A 6,869-nucleotide genomic window follows, 5' to 3' on the forward strand; every position below is an offset into this window, starting at 1 on the left:
CCAACTTCGCAGGATTGATCTTCTGGTTCCGTTGGCTCAATTGCTCGGTACGTTCCGGCATCCTTGCAACATGACCGGCCCACTGCAACCGTCCAGCCTTCGCGACCTTCCGGATGCTTGGTTCGTTGTAGAGTTGTGCAAGTTCGTGGTTCATTCTCCGCCGCCATCCGTCGTTCTCATATACGCCACCAAAGATGGTCCTTAGCACTCGACGTTCGAAGACGCTTAGCGCTCGTATGTCCTCTTCGAGCATTGTCCACGTCTCGTGCCCGTAGAGGACGACCGGTCTTATCAGCGACTTGTAGATGGAACACTTCGTATGTAGGGAGAATTTCCGGGACCTTAGGCTCTTGTGGAGACCGAAATAAGCACGACTTCCAGCGATGATGCGTCTCCGAATTTCCCTGCTGCAGCTGTTGTCCGACGTCACCAACGATCCGAGGTACACAAACTCCTCTACCACCTCGAATTCGTCCCCGTCGATTGTAACGCTTGGTCCAATGCGAGCCCTAAGGGACTCGGTTCCTCCTGCCAGCAGGTACTTTGTCTTCGCCACATTCACCCTTAGCCCAACCTTCTCTGCTTCCCGCTTCAAGCCGGTGTACGCATCCGCAACCGCCTTGAACGTTCTGCCAACAATGTCCATGTCGTCAGCGAAGCAGATGAATTGGTTGGACTTGCTGAAGATCGTGCCCCGCATATTGAAGCCCGCTCGTCTCATAACACCTTCCAGTACCACATTGAAACAGAGGCAAGAAATCCCATCGCCTTGCCGAAGCCCCCCGAGTGAAGGAAACGAGTCCGATTCCGCACCCGATATCTTCACACAGCACCGAGCCCCATCCATCGTCATCTTGATCAGTCTGATCAACTTCCCGGGAAAGCCGTTCTCGTCCATGATTTTCCATAGCTCTTCGCGATCGACTGAGTCGTACGCGGCTTTGAAGTCGATGAATAGGTGGTGCGTGGGAACTTGGTACTCGCGACACTTTTGGAGGATTTGTCGCACAGTGAAGATTTGGTCGGTTGTTGATCTCCCCATGACGAATCCGGCTTGATAACTTCCAACAAAACCTTCCGCTATTGGCGATAGGCGGCTGAAGAGGATCTGGGAGAACACTTTGTAGGCCGCGTTGAGGACTGTGATGGCACGGTAGTTCTCACAATCTAACTTGTCCCCCTTCTTGTAGATCGGGCATATTACTCCCACTTTCCACTCCTCCGGTAGCTGTTCTGACTCCCAGATCCTGACTATCAGCCGGTGCAAACAGGACGCCAGCTTCTCCGGGCCCATCTTGATGAGTTCAGCACCGATACCATCTTTACCCGCTGCTTTGTTGTTCTTCAGCTTCTTGATGGCATCCTTAACTTCCCTCATCGTGGGAACTGGCTCTTCTCCTTCTCCTGCTGTACCGATGAAGTCCTCTCTCCCGCCGCCTTGAGCCCCTGCCTCTGCTTCTGCGCCATTCAGGTGTTCATCGAAGTGCTGCTTCCACCTGTCGATCACCTCACGCTCGTTCGTCAAGATAGCTCCATTTTTATCCCGGCACATTTCGACTCGCGGCGTGAAGCCGTTGCGGGATCCGTTGAGCTTCTTGTAAAACTTGCGCGTTTCGTTCGAGCGATGCAGCTGCTCCATGTCCTCAAACTCCAACTCTTCCTGGTGGCGCACTTTTGCCCGGAAGAGCTGGTGCTGCTGCCTTCGCTTCTGTCCATACGCCTCTTCGTAATCACGGAGATTGTACTGCAGCATTGCCCTCCGTGCTGCATTCTTCTCCTCCAAAATCGCTCGACACTCCTCGTCGAACCAATCGTTCCGTCGTCCTCGTTCCACAAATCCGATGGTGCTTTCTGCTGCGTTGGTGATGGCTGCCTTGACGCTCCTCCAGCAGTCCTCGAGGGGAGCTTCCAACAGCTCACCCTCCCCTGGCAACGCAGCCTCCAGCGAATGCGCGTACCGGGATGCGACTTCCGGTAACTTAAGCCGCTCCAGATCCAACCGCGGAGGGCGGCGGTATCGAACGCTTTTCGCCAGGGAAAGTCGTTGGCGCATTTTCACCATCACCAGATAGTGGTCCGAGTCGACGTTGGCGCCGCGATAGGTCCTGACGTCGATGATGTCGGAAAAGTGTCTACCGTCGATTACAACGTGGTCGATTTGTGATTCCGTTCCTTGCGGTGATCTCCAGGTGTACTTGTCTCGGAGGTTGTGCTGGAAGCAGGTGCTTCGTACGGCCATGTTTTTGGAGGTGGCGAAGTCGATCAGTCGCAGGCCGTTTTCGTTCGTGCGTACGTGGGCGCTGAACTTTCCTATCACCGGTCTGAATTCCTCCTCCTGGCCAACCTGAGCGTTAAAATCTCCGATAACGATTTTGACGTCATGTTTTGGGCAGCTATTGTACGTCCAGTTCAGCTGCTCGTAGAATGCGTCCTTATCGTCATCTTCGCTTCCTGAGTGCGGGCTGTGCACGTTTATGATGCTGATGTTGAAGAAACGGCCCTTAACCCTCAACACGCACATTCGGTCGGTGAGCGGGGTCCACCCAATCACGCGATCGTGCGTGTGTCAATTAGTTTTTATAAGTTATATAAACTCACAAATCCATATTTCTTATATCCTTATTGAGTTTCAGAGTTCCTATGATTTACTATGACTTGTAGTGCAATTTATGTTGGTGTTATTGGATATTATAAGAATAGATTTTCCGAGAAAAAAAAGCCACTGCATTTTTGTATTGTTTGAGTTTAAATATATGTTTGAAAAAATATATAATAATAACAAAATTTTACAGATGAATATAAAAATAATGAATTGAATAAAAACTTCGAGTTCGAGTTCAAACGAATTCCAATGATACTGTAGTTTCCTAGATTTCCTGTGCTCACTCCGATTGTCACCGATGGCCTTCCACCCGTCCGCCCGCTAGCCATCGGTTCGCGTCGTCGTTCCCTGGCCGCTCCGGTCGGTGGCTTTCTCTCGACTAAATAATCACGCGCTCTTATGTCAGAATCGAACACAAAGGCTTGCACGCAAGGTGTGATGCAAACGCGATATGCATGCAAGGTGTGGTGAAATATAAATACAAGTTCGGTGACTTGCATCGCATAGGACCCTACACCCCCATCTTACCTTTATAAAAAAAAAAACAAATAACATTCAAATCTACAGATGACTCTATTCTTGAACGTACCTTCAAAAATATAACATTATCACTCTCTCTACGAACTTGCTTCAGGCTTATATATTGTAAAACTAAATAAAGACGACTATAATTGTTTGACAAGAAAGAAGGGCAATACTCTTGGCAATACTAAAAACTTATAAACCATTCTTCACCTTTCCTTTCAATTCAAAATCTAATAATCAAACAAACAGTCATTGTAATCCTGTACACTTCTCTCCAACACGATTTTTTTTTAAATGAAAATTCTTTGACTACCTTCAAGCAAAATCCAGCTCGAATGAATCCTTTTTTTATGCTCTACCTCAGTCACGACGGGCTCGTAGATGTCTATGAGATGTCTCGTTGGCTAAATTAGCCAAAAAAGTTCATTACCGATAGATGTCTAGTAAATGTCTCGATAAAATGTCCGATGCGGGCAGCATTTTGACTGGGACGTTTAAACTAAATTAATTAAAGAGTTGGCAACAATCGGAGCACGAATGTCAGAAAAAGTGACGTTCTACGTTCTTCTCTCAACCAAATCTTAAACCAACAAAACATGATTGGGAGAATTAAACTGCCAAAACGATCATGCCTCTCAAAACATTAAGAAACCTAACCAAACCATAAAAAAAAATCTTTTCATTGGCAACTATTATAGATAGCAATATAGTTTACTCTCCAGAGATTTTTTTTATATTTGTTACCCTTCAATATTGATATTGACCGTTTTGCCCAAAAAGACACGCGGCAAACCAGCCTCGAATGGCGCGCCGCACTTTCGACAAATGCGCGTTTCAGATCCCATACTGCGCGATTTGTTTTTTTTTCTTCACTTGGCATTGTTGTCAGATGCTTTTTCTATTGCACAGAAGCCTAAAATCACTGGCAACAATGTCTACTGCACATTCTGAAATGTCTCGCGGTGTGTACCTTCCAGGGAAACGGACAATACACTCCAATATTGCATTCATAATCAAGTCACGGCATGTATCAATGAAGCGAATCTAAAGCTAAACATAATTGTTAGCTAGCTGTCTGTAAACTCTCGTATCAGAAGCACTTCCTCAGTGGACAAGTTGAAACTTTTTTTCAAATCACGTTGGGCTAACCGTCTCGCATAAGTCAGCGCTTCTTCTTAACGTTTTTTTTTCTTCTTTTTTTCCTCCTTAATGTGATGTATAGTGGATGTGAAAAGAATCTACAATCTGTCAAACAATCTGTAGGCTTCAAAACAATCTATGCATTTGTCCACAAATCCTGAGTAACTGCATATAGTCGTTACATTTGTTAAGATCAAAATCACATATCAAAACATGCTCGCCGCATCTCATTTATTTCTAGTTCAGCAAGAGCTCCTTCAATAATTGTAACCTTTTTTATTATTGAACCTTCATCGTGCTATTTTAATCACATTATAGACCTCCTGCTCTGTGCTGCGAAGCTTGTCAGCCAACTTGTAACGGCATACTTGCCTTTAACTGTTTACATTGCTAAATGCTTGACTCATCAACCTTAATTAAATTTACAACAACATCAATTCATAGAACCATTCCGGTAATATTAACAGCATAACACTTCTCATCCTCTCTAACAAATTTCTTCGTTTTTTTTTTTTTTGAACTATCATGCTTTAAAAATGACTGTTATGTCGAATAACGCTCGGTGTCGAGGGAAGTTTATCATTCTACGCTGGAATCCTGTCTTTAGACGTTTCTACATGACTCCTTTTCAGAAACTCTACTATCTACACAATCACTAGTGAATCAATCAAACTCTTTCTAGATGTGTAATGATGCTTTCCACAACAGTTAGAACTTTTAAACTCTCTGGAATACCCGCTGCACATAATTCAGCATTACAACACCCCATTTTTTTAGTTAGTAAGATGCCATCTATGTAGCAAACAACTTTAACATTGACATCTGCATGGAAGAAGTTCTCACACATCGAGCCCTCCAGGCTTCAATTTCGAACACGTCTCAAAACGGCAGATTTAAGCTCACTATAACGAATCTTGTATTAATCCATGCTGTTACGATGTACTATGTACTTTTCAATTCCGGCCGAATTTCATATCAATCCTTGCAGGCATCGACTTCTTGCACTTCTCAAAACATCTAAACCTCAAATCGATCCTCGTTGGCGTTGATCTCTTACACATTTCAACGACAGCCGAACCTCATATCGATTCACGCAGGCATCGATCTCTTACATTTCTCAGAAATATCCAAACCTCATATCGATTCACGCAGGCATCGATCTCTTATATATCTCAGAAATATCCAAACCTCATATCGATCCTCGCAGGCATCGATCTCTTGCACATCTAAATGACGGCCGAAACTCATATCGATCCTTAACGGCATCGATCTCAACATTTCTCAGAAACATCGAAACCTCATATCGATCCTCGCATGCATCGATCTCTTGCACATCTCAACGATGGCCGAACCTCCTATCGATCCACGCAAGCATCGATCTCTTGCACATCTCAACGATGGCCGAACCTCCTATCGATCCACGCAGGCATCGATCTCTTGCACATCTCAACGATGGCCGAACCTCCTATCGATCCACGCAGGCATCGATCTCTTGCACATCTCAACGATGGCCGAACCTCCTATCGATCCACGCAGGCATCGATCTCTTGCACATCTCAACGATGGCCGAACCTCCTATCGATCCACGCAGGCATCGATCTCTTGCACGTCTCAACGACGGCCGAAACTCATATCGATCCTCGACGGCATCGATATCATACACTTCTCAAAATATCCAAAACTTATATCGATCCTCGCTGGCATTGAACCTTTACCTTTTATCAGTTTCATTTGCTGGTAGTTTTCTGAGCAGTCAGCCACTAACATAAGTGATTCACATCACAATTCTTTCACATCAGTACAATTCTGTTAATAAACTTTGGTACAAACACGTCAGTGCTACCGCCAGTAATCCGCCAATTTTCTTATTTAAAGCCATGATGCACACCAAACCCATATTTTTCTCCAACATTTCCTCCAAATCTGCTTGCAATATAAACTATGCAATAAGGTACAATAATTTTTTTCAGATTTGTTTTCGGCCACAATCAAATCAAAATTTCAAGCAATTCACTTATTTTCCAAGCGAGCTAAACAGTTTCCCGCCGTTACCTGCTGCCTTTAGCCTAAGAAATTATTGCCAAACCTCATAATTATTTTTTTTCGGCTCAGCATTCCGAATTTTTCACAATTTCATTCAATGACTCACTTTTTTTTTTTTTTTGTAAATAAACCCAACCACAACACTTTCCTCCTTTTTCACAACAGCACAACACATTTTTTTTTCTCCCTCACAAAATTCACTAGATACATTATTTATTGTAAACAAACATAAATTTCACCATCAAAACACAGTTGACCCATGCCGAATTTCCTTCTTTTTTTTTACCCTCGTCGCCAATTGTAGTGTCCTAGATTTCCTGTGCTCACTCCGATTGTCACCGATGGCCTTCCACCCGTCCGCCCGCTAGCCATCGGTTCGCGTCGTCGTTCCCTGGCCGCTCCGGTCGGTGGCTTTCTCTCGACTAAATAATCACGCGCTCTTATGTCAGAATCGAACACAAAGGCTTGCACGCAAGGTGTGATGCAAACGCGATATGCATGCAAGGTGTGGTGAAATATAAATACAAGTTCGGTGACTTGCATCGCATAGGACCCTACA

This window comes from Culex pipiens, chromosome 3 (genome assembly GCF_016801865.2).
Source record: "Culex pipiens pallens isolate TS chromosome 3, TS_CPP_V2, whole genome shotgun sequence".
In the NCBI taxonomy this organism is placed as follows: Eukaryota; Metazoa; Arthropoda; class Insecta; order Diptera; family Culicidae; genus Culex; species Culex pipiens.